Here is a 13,612-nt window from a genome sequence, read left to right as displayed (position 1 = left end):
TCTCAGAGCAGCACAGACTTGCTTCTCTCTCATCAGTTTTGCAATCAATGGATAACCTACTGCTATGCATATCATGCTATGAATATCAAAAGAATTCAGGTTGCTGAAATGCAATATACATTGGTGAATCTTACATACAAGACACTCCAAAGCATCTGCTATTATTGGCTTAGCATTTCTATACTAACAGTTGATTGAATTTACATGTTTAGCATTTGTTAAGAACAATAAAAATAAGCTATTTTTCTGTGACATTCACAAGTTCCTGTCAGTAAAATAAATGTCATTCCTGATGGATTGAACAAGACAATTAAAAGGCATTGTCTTTCTTCACTCATTTGCAAGACTGAAAATCCAGATGTAATATGAGGAATTACATTCATTATCTGTATGTCCTCCTTTGATTTGCATCCCTTCCCCTGTCCTTTTCCTAAAAGAGGCTTCTCTTTATAGTAATATGAAGAAACCTTGCCATCTTGTGGTCAACAGTAGATGTTATACTACCAAACAGAAACACTATTAAACAGCCTGCAAATGCTATAGCAGTCACTATGTGGGGAGCTGTAGCTTCACCAAATTTCAGATTAAAAAAAAATACATATATACATATATATATATATATATATATATATAAATCAATTAAACATAATTCTTTTTCAGAATAAATAAAGTGTCATACTAAACAACGTTACCAGTGGATGTTAACAAGGATAGAAAAGGCTCAGAGCAAGAAACAATGAAATGGAGTGGGCTGTAAACTTTTTTGGATTCAGCTGACAATCTGTGCTAACTCCTGGAGACATCGGGGGGATGTTTACCTTTGGAAAACAGCTTACATTCATCAAGCTGTTCTACTCTGGTATTTATTAATGGAAATATCTGACAGATGGAGAATAAAAGAGTTTATTGGTGGGATAGGCTTTGGGGACTATTACACATACATAAGCAAACTGTCACCAAAACTTTAGACTCAGGTAAGCTGAGAAAAACTCATTAAGACTGCTAAGCATCAGCAAAATAGTTGTTTTTCATATTGTCTGCAACCCCAAACACTTGAAATGTTTGAGACTTACAACTGTCACAGTGCCCAAGTAAGAGAAATGGAGCAGATTCTGTTTGCAGTTGCTTCTCCCAAGGATGCAGAACAGCTGCCATGTCCACCTAGCTGCCTGAAGGGAGACTCCCCAAAGACAGAAAATAGCCAAGTGATATACAGACTGACCAGCTCCTCTGTCGACTTTTTCACTTGACATGGTGGACAGACAAACGGGACATATCTATGCTCTGGTGATTCCTGGCTGCTAGACCAGTCCACAGTCAAACTGATTTTTCGAATATATGCAGAAGACCAGCCTCATTCTCCACTGGCCCTCTCATATGATCTCCCACAGTACAGGAGATGCAAATTCAGAGTAATTTAGCATATAGAAAGACCTGACTGAATGGTGCAATGGGAAGGAACAGTTCATTCTTTTTTTTTTTTTTCCTTGAAGAAGTTCAGTATTTCTCCACTATTATGCTCTTGCTAGCTTTTTCCCCAAGCCCTGCAACAAATTCAGTGTTTGTTGCACACTGGCCCATTCAATTAACTTCACTGTTCTATTAAGGAAAATAAATTGTCCAAATAAATTGTTACATTCTTTTCATGTACTTCAAATCAGAAGTTCTGATCTAAGACCCCAAAGTATCAATGCTTACTGGTGTTGATTATGTCTTTGAGAATTTCTGGATGTTGAAAACCCCTTAAAATACAGTCATAGAGGGTGCTATAAATGAAAACCACCTAGGAGTTTTTCCCTAGTACCAAAAAAAAACACAAAAACCAAAACCCTACCATGGAATAGCCCATGTCTATACTATTAAACACTTATTCTCCAAAACAAAGCTGTAACCAGACTACCTATTAGAAAGATCCTTAGCTCAGGCTAACTCCCAAGGCACACCTTGGCATCGACAGGAAAGTGATAGTTGGCTCAGGCTCAAACCATCTCGGACCATTCTAACAACTTAGCAGCGCAGACGATCAAGATTCAGAGCCTGGGAACATTCCCTGCTTCACTTTCATAACTGCTAGGTGTAGCCAAAATGTCTAGCCCCTGGATTTAGGACAATAGCAGAGGAAAATTGTTTTAGAAAATGTTGATTCCAGATCCTGAAGTTAAGCAGTGGCTTATGAATTATTTGGTTGTTCATTTAAAAGGAAAAAAAAAAAAGAAGGGGAGAAAAAAACAAAGGAGCATTATATCCATTAATTGTAATGAACTAAAACAAGCGTTCAGCAATGTTACCTGGCTCAGCAAATTCATTTTGCACATTAACTTCTGCTTCCTCCTCAAAGAAGAGAAAAAACACTGAGACAATTGTACAGAATGAGGAGAAGAAAGATAGTACAGCTCAAAGGTAACTTTTTTCATTTCCATTAGGGTACTGGAAAGATTTTTCTTTCTCTAATTAATGTCTATTATAACTACAGCTAGATTAGACCATGGAGACCTGCAGATAGCACACCACATCTGAACTCTGCTCAGATGAGAGAATGGGAAACTTCATATTTGTTAATGACAGAGAACTTCTATGTTGTATATGAAAGGAAGGGTACATTGTGAGTAAAATGCTCAAATCCTTCTCAATGAAAATTGGATGTATTCTATCCTACCTGGAGGCAACAGTAGGTAGGATAAGTCAAAAGATTTATATCTAGAAAGTTTTCATGATTTATGAAATTTCTATTAAGAAATTAAGCAGGTACTCTAAGAACACTGTTGAAATTGAAGTAGTCATTGCATTTGCAATCAAAGGCAAAAATCACTACAATGAAGCAAATTACATGTAAGGAATGTGGGTTATCTTTGAATTATGGATTTAATTTAATTTCTACCCTAGCAATCAGCTTCTTTGCATGAATAGGAATTAGATGATCTGAACTTAGGCAGTAATATTTGATCCTCAAAAACCTGTTCCAGCTGAGACATATCCAGCTAATGACATATCTGAAGAATTCACCTGAAAGTTGCAAAGTAAGAACTGCAGATACCAACAACTATATGTAGCAATATAAACAGAAATATATATGGTTATGATTCATTTTTAACTACCTTGGTTGCACATAAAATACAGCCCACAGAGAACAGACAGTGCACCACCAACAAGGTCCCTGTGGTGAATTTGTAATGAAGACAGCTTGGCTGCAAACTTAAATTCATCACGAAAAGTACTGAACAAAAAGGAGGCAGGCTCCACAAAACCAACAGGCTGCATGCCCAGAGCAGGGGGGTAGGGAAATGGGAACAGAGAAGATCAGTGCATGGCTCTGGGATGGTGTGGACTCTCCTTCCTCTATCTTATCTCACTGGAGTACCAGGCATTATAGGGACCATCACCCACATACTGAATTTAAATTTATTCTATCCCTAGAGGATAGCTCCACGCCCTGCATTTAGTCATGGAAACTCATAGCAGTCTATGCCAATGCAAAAATTCAAAATTTCAGTTAGAGGCATAAATTGTAACAACATCCTAACTCTAGGCAAGCACATTCCTACATGATACCTCAAGTTTTCATGCGAAAAAAATCTACTCATAGGGCAGAAATGACTCCTGACACATTCCAGCAAGTTTGCTGATTTGGATGATTAGGATCATTGTGGAATTACAAGCCAGCCATGGAGCTTGCCTAGACCACAGTCGGAATATAGATTCCCAGCCTAGCTTGAGGGTGCCTTTTGATTACACACCTATAAAGAACTACTCTTGTCAAGAAGTTACAGAAACCTCTCTATTTCCTCTAGTCACAACAGATTTCAATCAAGTATTTTATTCAAAGATAAAACCAGTACATTCTCAATGAGACCAGTACATTCCAACCCTACCAAATATCCATTTTTGAGTCAATCTGAATGCTTCCAATTTCATAAATCTTGTGTGTGATTATTACAAAGCATTGATGAATTCTGGTTAGCTTTGCAGTTATGTGTGCTTTACTCAATTTCAGATCAAAAAACAAAGCTACCAGATGAATAACTTATAGTTCTTTAAACAAAATCATTATGTCTGTCTTCCAGGCTAGGAGAGAATTTTGTTTTCTATTAAGAGAGAAAGTGTCCTGAAAGAATTGCTCTTTATGAAAGCCTATGAAAGTTTTCATGAAGGCTACATGGAACACAGTTGCTTCAGCATGAGGAATGTAAAAGCTGAATTCAAATTGTCTAGAAATTTCTATACATCTTGATTACTATTAAACATATCTAGCAAGTTTCATTATCACTTTTTAATCTAGTATTTTGCAGAAGACTAGTGAAACCTTAAAAAGCCGCTGTAGCCCATTATCTTGGAGCAGCACATGAAATTTGATCAAAATGCGACTAATAATGGCTAGTTTTGATTATGCCTGCATACATTCTTGTTATAAAGCAAAAATATAATGCAATTAAAACATTGATCACTGAGAAGGAAGCCAGTTAGGTAATATATAGTGAAGCAACCTAAACTATAGTTTCCAACCTGAACGACTAGTCAAGGAGTTACATATAGAACTATCTGTACCTCATTCACTTGTTTCTTCATAGCCCTCATAACTATTTTGCTTTTGCACATATATATACACTCTTCAGGGTTCTTACGCATTTAGATCTCCAAAATGCTCTCTAAGCCCCTTGCTGCAGTGCTGCAAGATGAATATCTTGCATAGCAATTACTCTTTTTCTACTGCAGTTCCCAAAGGTAGAACAAGCACACACATTGGCTGGCATGAGAGTATAACTGGGTGATTGAAAGAGATTTAGCTGTAGGACAGTCAAGAAGCATCCCTGTAGAAAGAAATGCTTTTGAGACCATCCTTACATGTCCTCTCTAAGCCAATAGCTCTGCCTCAAACAAGGTCACCAAGTAACCAAGAAAAAAAGTTATCAGAAAGACTTCAGTTCTAAGGCAATGATGAATGAAGTACTTTCCTCCCAGGGTTTACAACAGCTGAATGATGACTTTGAGGCACTTCCCAATGAAATGTCCTTCACTGTGAAGCCTCCTTTCCTCTGATAGAGGTAGAACTTCAGAAGAAAGGGAAAGGTCTATTTGTTTTTTTATGTTTTGAAGGATGGAGTCAAGGGATTACATGTCAGCAGACAATTTCAAAGTTATAAATTCTGCTGAGCTGATGGAAATTAAGCCATCTGTTCTTCCTTGTAGAAGATATCCTATATATATTTTACATTATAAAAGAATCTAAGAAAAGAATGCAAAGAAGCCTTAGTATAAATATTGGCCATCACTATGCCTCAGCAAACCTGTCACACCTGAAGTGATAGAGGAAAGGATCAGAAGGAAAGAGGATCCCAAATAATGAAAGATTATAGAGAGTTGCCAGTATTGCATAAAAGGACTCTGATCAGGAGGGGAAAAAAAAAGTTTATTCTCCCAGCTTTGCAAATATCACAATTAGGACCTCATTCATGCTGCGACTGTGGAGTTTGCTACTGAATTCACCCTCTCATAGAAAAGTGCTCCAGAATGCTTTATTTTTAAAAGGAAGCTGCCTAGTGCATTTAACTGCAAAGGGATAAATAATGATCCTCAGCTGACTTTTCACAGAGCTTGGAACAATGGCTTTGATAGGGGCTAATTGCCTTGATAACTACACTCAGAGCCTCCTGAACCTGCTGCTGTACAAGTTAATTATTTTTCAACACAACAAAAATACTACCAAACATTTGTTTCTCTGCTCTGCCTCAAACTGTCATTTCCTCGATCCCTTTTTCCACCAACAGTACTACTTGAATTATATTTCCTCTTGTACTTTTCACCATCAAAAAGGAAAAAGAAAAGGACGGTGAAAAAAAGAGCAGGGACAGATATCTATTTTGTAAGCAGGTCATAAGTAGAACCAGAATTGTAGATTTGGCTGCTACACAGCTCAGGGAATAGAAGGGTTGCCAGAATGGAGCTGGCTAAGGTGCTGAGCCAGTGAAGATCAACAAAAACCTTCTGCTTCCATCTCATTCATCAAGTGAGGAAAGGACAGTTCTCTATATGGGGTAAAACAGTCTGGCCTATAACAGTATGACTGCGTTGATGCCTTAAAGCTATACAGAAAATTATTGGCATTTGAAAATGAAAAAGCAAACTCTGTTGTGGAATAAATGACCTTTGCTTGGGTGTTAATACTGGAGTGTTGCCATGGGACATCTCAGGTGTTCAATATACCTGAAAAACAGATCATTTCTTGGCATAATCAGACAAAAAAAATTAAGAGCTACTTTTAACTGACTTTAAAAAATCACAACCTATTTTAAAAGACATGGCTTAAAGAGGTGGCGGGGTACATGCATTTCACCCTGAAGCTTTAACTCAAATATAAATACAATGTAAATAGCCTTAATTATTGGAGCAGAGACAATGTCCCTGGTGTGACCTGGACTCATTCTTTCTCCAACAGCTTCAGCAGAAGGAATCTGGTTGGCAGACTGTCCCAGTCTTGTTTAGTTTGGTGGCTTTTTAACGGAGAAAGCACATTTCTGAACCCTCTCAGCTGAGGAGAGAACTGACCCCAGATGTCCCAGCTTCTGGGAAATTTCTAACTTCTACAGCCATTTTTTTCAGGGAAAACATAAGGTAATTGTTTGTACCCAAAGACATACCGCAATCCAGAAAGCTTTTGCAGCATCTGAATCCCAATCTTAGAGTAGCATCTAAAACAAAAATTAGCATCCTCCCTCCAATGTCTTCTGTAGGTTAGCCTTGATACTCCCCATTCAGATATTGGTGTTCTGCAACTCCCTTTCCAACAAACCAGGCTATCCCCACAGTAAAAGGATCTAACTTGGGAATTTTGAGATCACAAATTCAGTTCTCAAATCTCACTGCCAAGAACATTCGTGGCAGGTGGATCCTCCACAGATTACTTCATAGAACTGGACTTTCTTAACTCCTAGTTCTAAATTTCTCAAGACTAGGCATATATGAGAAAATGTAATTCAGAGCTATATCACATGGTGGCAGCAAAGGATCTTTCAAGCCTTGGCCTTCAGTGGTCTCTATCCAGCGTATTTACTGCTCATCCTATGTTTTCTTTTGAAGTACCACATACGATTAGGAGTAAATATTACACTGTATTTTGTTCAGCAAGAGGAAAAATAGCAAGCACATGGCTTATCAGTTGTTTCTGGCAAACTTGTTGAAATTGGATGTAACCCTCACAGCACAGTCAAAATAAAATAACATGGAAGAAAAATCCAAATGAGGAAGTGAAAGCAAACAAAACACACAGGTAAATAAAAGAAGGGTGAAATAAATCTGTAATCCCCCTCTGACAGTGAGAACTTCCCTGAATAGCTTTATTCGGGGATTATGTATGTAAGTAATATTTTACAAATTGAAAGGGTGACTACCCCTAGAAAAGAATCCTCTTCGGTACAAGTGCAGTAAGATGTCACAGTGCTCATTTTTAGATGCAGTTGTGGCTGGATTCCCTTGCAGTAATCCAAACCTAAGAAGTGCACCAGGATGGCACATCCTGAATATTCTGTGTTGCATTTCAAATGCTGCTTTAGAGGTATAGAAGCTGCTGTGTTAAAGCAAAAAAACAACAACAACAAAAAAACCCCTCTAGGATTGACTGACACAGTAAGTATTATTGATTATCATAATTAACATTACTGTTTTCAGTAATTATCATTGACATGATTATCACTGACAAAATAAACAGTTTTCCTTCAGTGTACTTACTAGGTCTCAACTGCAAGTAAATAAACAAACCCAAATATAGAACTTGGAGGGCATAGAGATTTTCATTATTTGTAGATGTGATTTCATAATTTAAGAGGCGAAGATGGATGGCCCTGTTTAATACTATTGCTCTGCATTATGCTACAGCTCCATTAGAACAACTGTGGACAAATAATTAACAGCAGGGTCAGATATCACTTAGAAGAGACTGGAAAAATGGATATGGGAGAAAAGAAAAATAAAAGTAGCATTAAGGTAGAATAGAAAAAAATAATAAAGAAAAAAAAACAGGAAAAACATAACTGAAGGATGTTAACCAGAGAGAAAATTGAATACAGTTCAGTACTGCACTAAGTTGCACCAAAGCTAGTTTTGAGCATTGCTTTCCAATTACTATCTAGATCACTGACTTCCCATTAGCTGTGCTTAATTGAATCTCTACTGGGGTAGGAGTGAAACCTAGGTTTAAACTTCAGAAGAAAAAAAAAAAAGTTTTGTTAAAGTTCTGATTCTGCAAACTGAGACTGGATGACTCAGACTGGATGAGAGAGACATCCTGATTGAGCAGTCGTGTTTGTTCTTCCCTGGTTATACAGCCTGTGTTCGTGTACTGAGCAAAACTCCACTCTCAGTTATCGCCAGAGGGTCAAAAGACCCTTTTGCCTCCGTAGGCTGTACTCACTGGATCCATTGGGGTTGCTTGCACTCCTCTGTATGCTATTTTTTCATCCCAAACACACACACTACCTCCTAATTGTTTCTCATCCTCCTCATTTTAAGGCTTCACTGACACTCTTTGTACACCCTCTTGATGAGAGATATACGATGTTGTCTCATTTCCAAGATCACCAGGGTCTCCTGTCCTCCTCCAATACTACCAGTCCCTACTGCTAGAAGCCCCATCTGCCTGACTTTCTTATCTCTGTTTCATACCTGGGGCTATGCATATTTCTGCTGCTCCATTTCTTCCATTATACTGTCCCTATCTCCTCCCTCACACCAAGGTCTCAGTGTATGGTGAGATTTTAAAGCACTCCTGCAATTCCTGCGTCTTGTTTGGGTAGAAAAAGCATGATATAAGATGTCAACATGGTCAGATGTACTGAGAGGAGCTGTACTGACAGTACAGAGATGAAGGAAAAAGTTAATTATCTTTATCTTGGGCATGCAAAATCGCCATCAATTGATTCCTTGATCTATAGGCAATGACACAGAAGCAGTTAACTGCAGTAGTTACTGGCTCTGATAAGCCAATTCAAGAAAAAAAGTGATTTCTTGTGGTCTTCCCTTCTGGATTTTAGATTTTTATCCACATCAGCAAGGTTGCTGTTGCTAGATATTGCTCAGGTCACTCCTGTGCACTTAGAGGTGATCAGGCAAGGTGTACAAGTATTTATACATGACATCCAAACAGAGAGAGGCATTCAAGTTGTCAAAGGCTCACTTTGGTTGGCTAGTAATACAACTGTGCTATGTGTGCAAGTCTCCTAGAGGTGTTCACGTAGATACATTCAACTGTATAGAGCCAAATATCTCTCAGGAGCCCTCGTGCGGTCAACTTACTACTGCCACCCTGCAGTCCCCTTCTCCAAGAAAAGTGCTACCCTGAGCTCTGATTCAGACCTTGTATCTTCTACGAGGTCTAAGCCACCTTCTTCTTCTTCTTCTTCTTCTTTTTCTTCTTCTTCTTCTTCTTCTTTTTCATTTTCATTTTTCCTTTAAGCTGGTACAGCTTTAATAACGTCTCCATGATGACTTCAAATAACTACTATTTTGAGAGAAGACAGCCTTTCCCCATCTCTATTTCCCTTCTGCACTTACTCACCAGTAGTAAGTTTAAAACCATAGAAAAGAAACATGACAATCTTTCTTTCATTATCAATATGCCTAACAACACAATATTTGAAAATATTTGAAAATACTCTTTTATCTTACCAATTTACCACAGATCTCAGCAAAACTAAGAATCTTCCCAAATAATAACAATGCTGCATATTCCATGGAATTTTACCTGCAATAACTCAGACAGAAAAGAACCAAAGTGTTTCAGATAGCTACAGCTAAAACACTTCAGATATCCTGGAGAAATCCCAGAACACAGCCACAATTAATGGAGCCCAATGAAGTAATTTTATATGCTTCAGAAAAATGTCACATTTGGGGATCTCTGAAGTCTTGCACCTGGATGATGCAGCGTGACCCATTACTATAGCAGCTGTTTTATGTAACACAGGGGAATAAAAAAAAATGTTTAAAATCTAATAGATACCTAAAAATACAACTGATTTAGACTCTGTAAATTAGGCGACATGGCTTTAGAAATAATTAGGTTAAGTAGTGTCATAAACCACCATACAAAACATACAAGTCTGCATGCCACTAAGAATTATCAACAGAAATTGGCAAAGATTTGCAAAGTAATAATTAAATTCCAACTTGAGAATGACCTGAAAGTCATTAAACTCTTTATAGCAACAGACATTGCTGAGAACCTTTGCAGGTAGTGACTAATAGGGAGGAAAAACCTTTGCAAGAATCTAGGATGATTTCAAACCGCACTCAACAGGAGACAAAGTAAGAAAGGAAGAGAAAAGCTTCCTTTTTTCTTTGTGAAAGCTGCTATGATCCCAGCAAATGAGCCCTTTTTTCCTGGGTGCTGTATGTTCCATCTTTCTCAAACTTAGCATCACTGCAGAGTCATTATACGAATGGAAAATGTTTTCTACGCAAGCAAGTAAAGACTTATTTGCTGTGGGCAAAGGCAGACCATTCAGTGGTGTCACAGTGGTGTTCTATTTTTGCAGTTTTAAAGGAAATTTTAGATCTTGCTCATAGAAGAAGCAGAGTCTGCAATAGGACTGTGACAAATTTCCCACAGGTACTATGAGAAATGTACGCATAGCTCTGAAGTACTATAGACCAAATCTTGTGCATTTCAAGGTCTTATGTCCAGAATGAGAGTTTTCTATTGTCTTTGACACAATATAAATAAGATGAGGGAACTCTAACTGCCTTATCTCTGTGACAAACTTTTATAAAATATTTTTCATCCATACATTTTAAAACCTTTAAAGGAGGTATCATTAATATTGTTAAAATTAGAATAATGAGAAATTTACATGGTGATTTTTGCTGAGAGACTGAAATGCTCATGGCCTCTTTCCACCTTTGTCATTAACTCTTACAAGATGCCTGCCATGCCAAGATCCACTCCTCTTCCTCCTATTTTACGAACAAAAACTTAGCACTGGTAACTCAAAGTTTTAATTACAAGAATATTTATTTATTTATTTTTAAATCCCAGCTTCAGGAGCCCTATCACAGAATCACAGAATCACAGAATCACAGAATGGTTGAGGTGGGAAGGGACCTCTGGAGATCATCTAGTCCAACACCCCTGCTCAAGCACGGTCACCTAGAGCACGTTGCACAGGATCGCGTCCATGCAGGTTTTGAATATCTCCAGAGAAGGAGACTCCACAACCTCTCTGGGCAACCTGTGCCAGTGCTCTGTCACCCTCACAGTGAAAAAGTTTTTCCTCATGTTCAGATGGAACTGTCTGTGTTTCAGTTTGTGCCCGTTGCCTCACGTCCTGTTGCTGGGCACCACTGAAAAGAGTCTGGCTCCATCCTCTCGACACCCTCCCTTCAGATACTTGTACACGTTGATAAGATCTCCTCCCAGCCTTCTCTTCTCCAGGCTAAACAGGCCAAGCTCTCTCAGCCTTTCCTCATAAGAGAGATGCTCCTGTCCCCTAATCATCTTTGTAGCCCTTCGCTGGACTTGCTCCAGTAGTGCCACATCCCTCTTGTACTGGGGAGCCCAGAACTGGACACAGACTCCAGATGTGGCCTCCACAGGGCTGAGTAGAGGGGGAGGATCACCTCCCTTGACCTGCTGGCAACACTCTTCCTGATGCACCCCAGGATACCTTTGGCCTTCTTGGCCACAAGGGCACATTGCTGCCTCATGCTTAACCTGGTGTCCACCAGCACTCCCAGGTCCTTCTCCGCAGAGCTGCTTTCCAGCAGGTTGACCGCCAACCTGTCCTGCTGCATGGGGTTATTCCTCCCCAGGTGCAGGACCCTGCACTTGCCTTTGTTGAACTTCATGAAGTTCCTCTCCGCCCACCTCTCCAGCCTGTCCAAGTCTCTCTGAATGGCAGCACAGCCCTCTGGTGTATCAGCCACTCCTCCCAGTTTTGTATCGTCAGCAAACTTGCTGAGGGTGCACTCTGTCCCTTCATCCAGGTCATTGATGAAGAAGTTGAACAAGACTGGACTCAGTACTGACCCCTGGGGGACACCGCTAGCTACAGGCCTCCAACTAGACTCTGTGCCGCTGATCACAACTCTCTGAGCTCTGCCATTCAGCCAGTTCTCAATCCACCTCACTGTTTGCTCATCTAGCCTGTACTTCATCAGCTTCCCTATGAGGATGTTATGGGAGACAGTGTCGAAAGCCTTGCTGAAGTCTAGGTAGACAACATCCACTGCTCTCCCCTCATCTACCCAGCCAGTCATTCCATCATAGAAGGCTATCAGACCGGTTAGGCATGATTTCCCCTTGGTGAAGCCATGCTGACTACTCCTGATCATGTTTTTTTCCTCCAGATGCTTGGAGATGGCCTCCAGGATGAGCTGCTCCATCACCTTTCCAGGGATGCAGGTGAGGCTGACTGGCCTGTAGTTCCCTGGGTCCTCCTTCTTGCCCTTTTTGAAGACTGGAATGACATTGGCTTTTTTCCAGTCCTCAGGCACCTCTCATGTTCTCCATGACCTTTCAAAGATGATGGAGAGTGGCCTAGCAATAACATCCGCCAGCTCCCTCAGCACTGGTGAATGCATCCCATCAGGGCCTATGGATTTGTGGGTGTCAAGTTTGTCTAAATGATCTCTAATCCGATCCTCCTCAGCCAAGGGTATGATCACAGGTAAGCTAAATTTTGGGGATGGGGGGAAGTGTCATCAGCATACTAAGGAAGGTTTAAAAATGGAAACTCTAAAGACTCTAAATCCTGTGTTCTGTATTTTAAAAAAAGAACAGAAAAACAGAAAGAAAAACAAAAAAACCTTGTGATTTACAGAACTGGATTAATGATATTTATTCTTCTGAGACTGGAGGGATTTATAAGTTTTCTGCCCACTCCCTAAGATATTAACTAGTGCTGACTTGTCAGCCATGAGTGGAATATCATGAAACATGAAGTGTTACTGTCAGCTAAGAGTGCAAATAACACTGCATCTAATAGCCACCTGCCATACTTTTCATATAAACTTTCTTCAAGATGTGGATTTAAATCTAGTATATCTATGCATATCTGGGAAGATTTCTGCAGTATTTTTCATGATTTTAAGCCTGTTTCAATTCTATGCAGGGAAAAAACAAGTCCTCTCTGCCCTTCTGAAAATAACATGTAGCCCAGGATGACACTGAAAATGAGCCTCCCATATAGAGCAGGAATACTGCAAACTTCATCTTCTAGATAAGGTGTGAAGAAAGGGCATTCCCTCCTCCAGTAGTTCTCTAAAAAAGATATTGACCTTTATCTGTTTTGGACAGGAACAACTAGGGTGCAGAATGAATAAGAATTCTTGCTGGAATAAGCACCTTTTGTAATTCAGAATTAAGTACCAAAGGGTGGATTTAAGATCTGTGTGTCTCATTGATATTAACTGTGGGCTAACTTAGAAATTTCCCAGCACAGGATGCTATAAATCCCATTCTAGTACACAACTTTACGTTGTACAGGAATTTTAGGTGCTCAAGTCAGCACTAGAGTCCCCATAGGAGTCAGACAGCTGAAATACAGGCATTACAAACCTTCCTGGTTGCACCTGCTCTCTCTATGAATCTGGCCCCTATGCAATCTACGCCCAATTCATCCATTTT

The 13,612-nt window shown here is 39.5% G+C and overlaps 1 protein-coding gene across 5 annotated transcripts in view; it reads right to left on the bottom strand.

Annotated features, from left to right (window-relative positions):
• RALYL (RALY RNA binding protein like) overlaps positions 1-13,612 on the bottom strand; it is a 387,048-nt gene that overhangs the window by 135,325 nt on the left and 238,111 nt on the right. The window lies entirely within an intron of this gene.

This window comes from Apteryx mantelli, chromosome 2 (genome assembly GCF_036417845.1).
Source record: "Apteryx mantelli isolate bAptMan1 chromosome 2, bAptMan1.hap1, whole genome shotgun sequence".
Taxonomy (NCBI): Eukaryota; Metazoa; Chordata; class Aves; order Apterygiformes; family Apterygidae; genus Apteryx; species Apteryx mantelli.
Note: the sequence above shows the minus strand (reverse complement) of the source record. Positions and strands in the feature narration are given on the sequence as shown.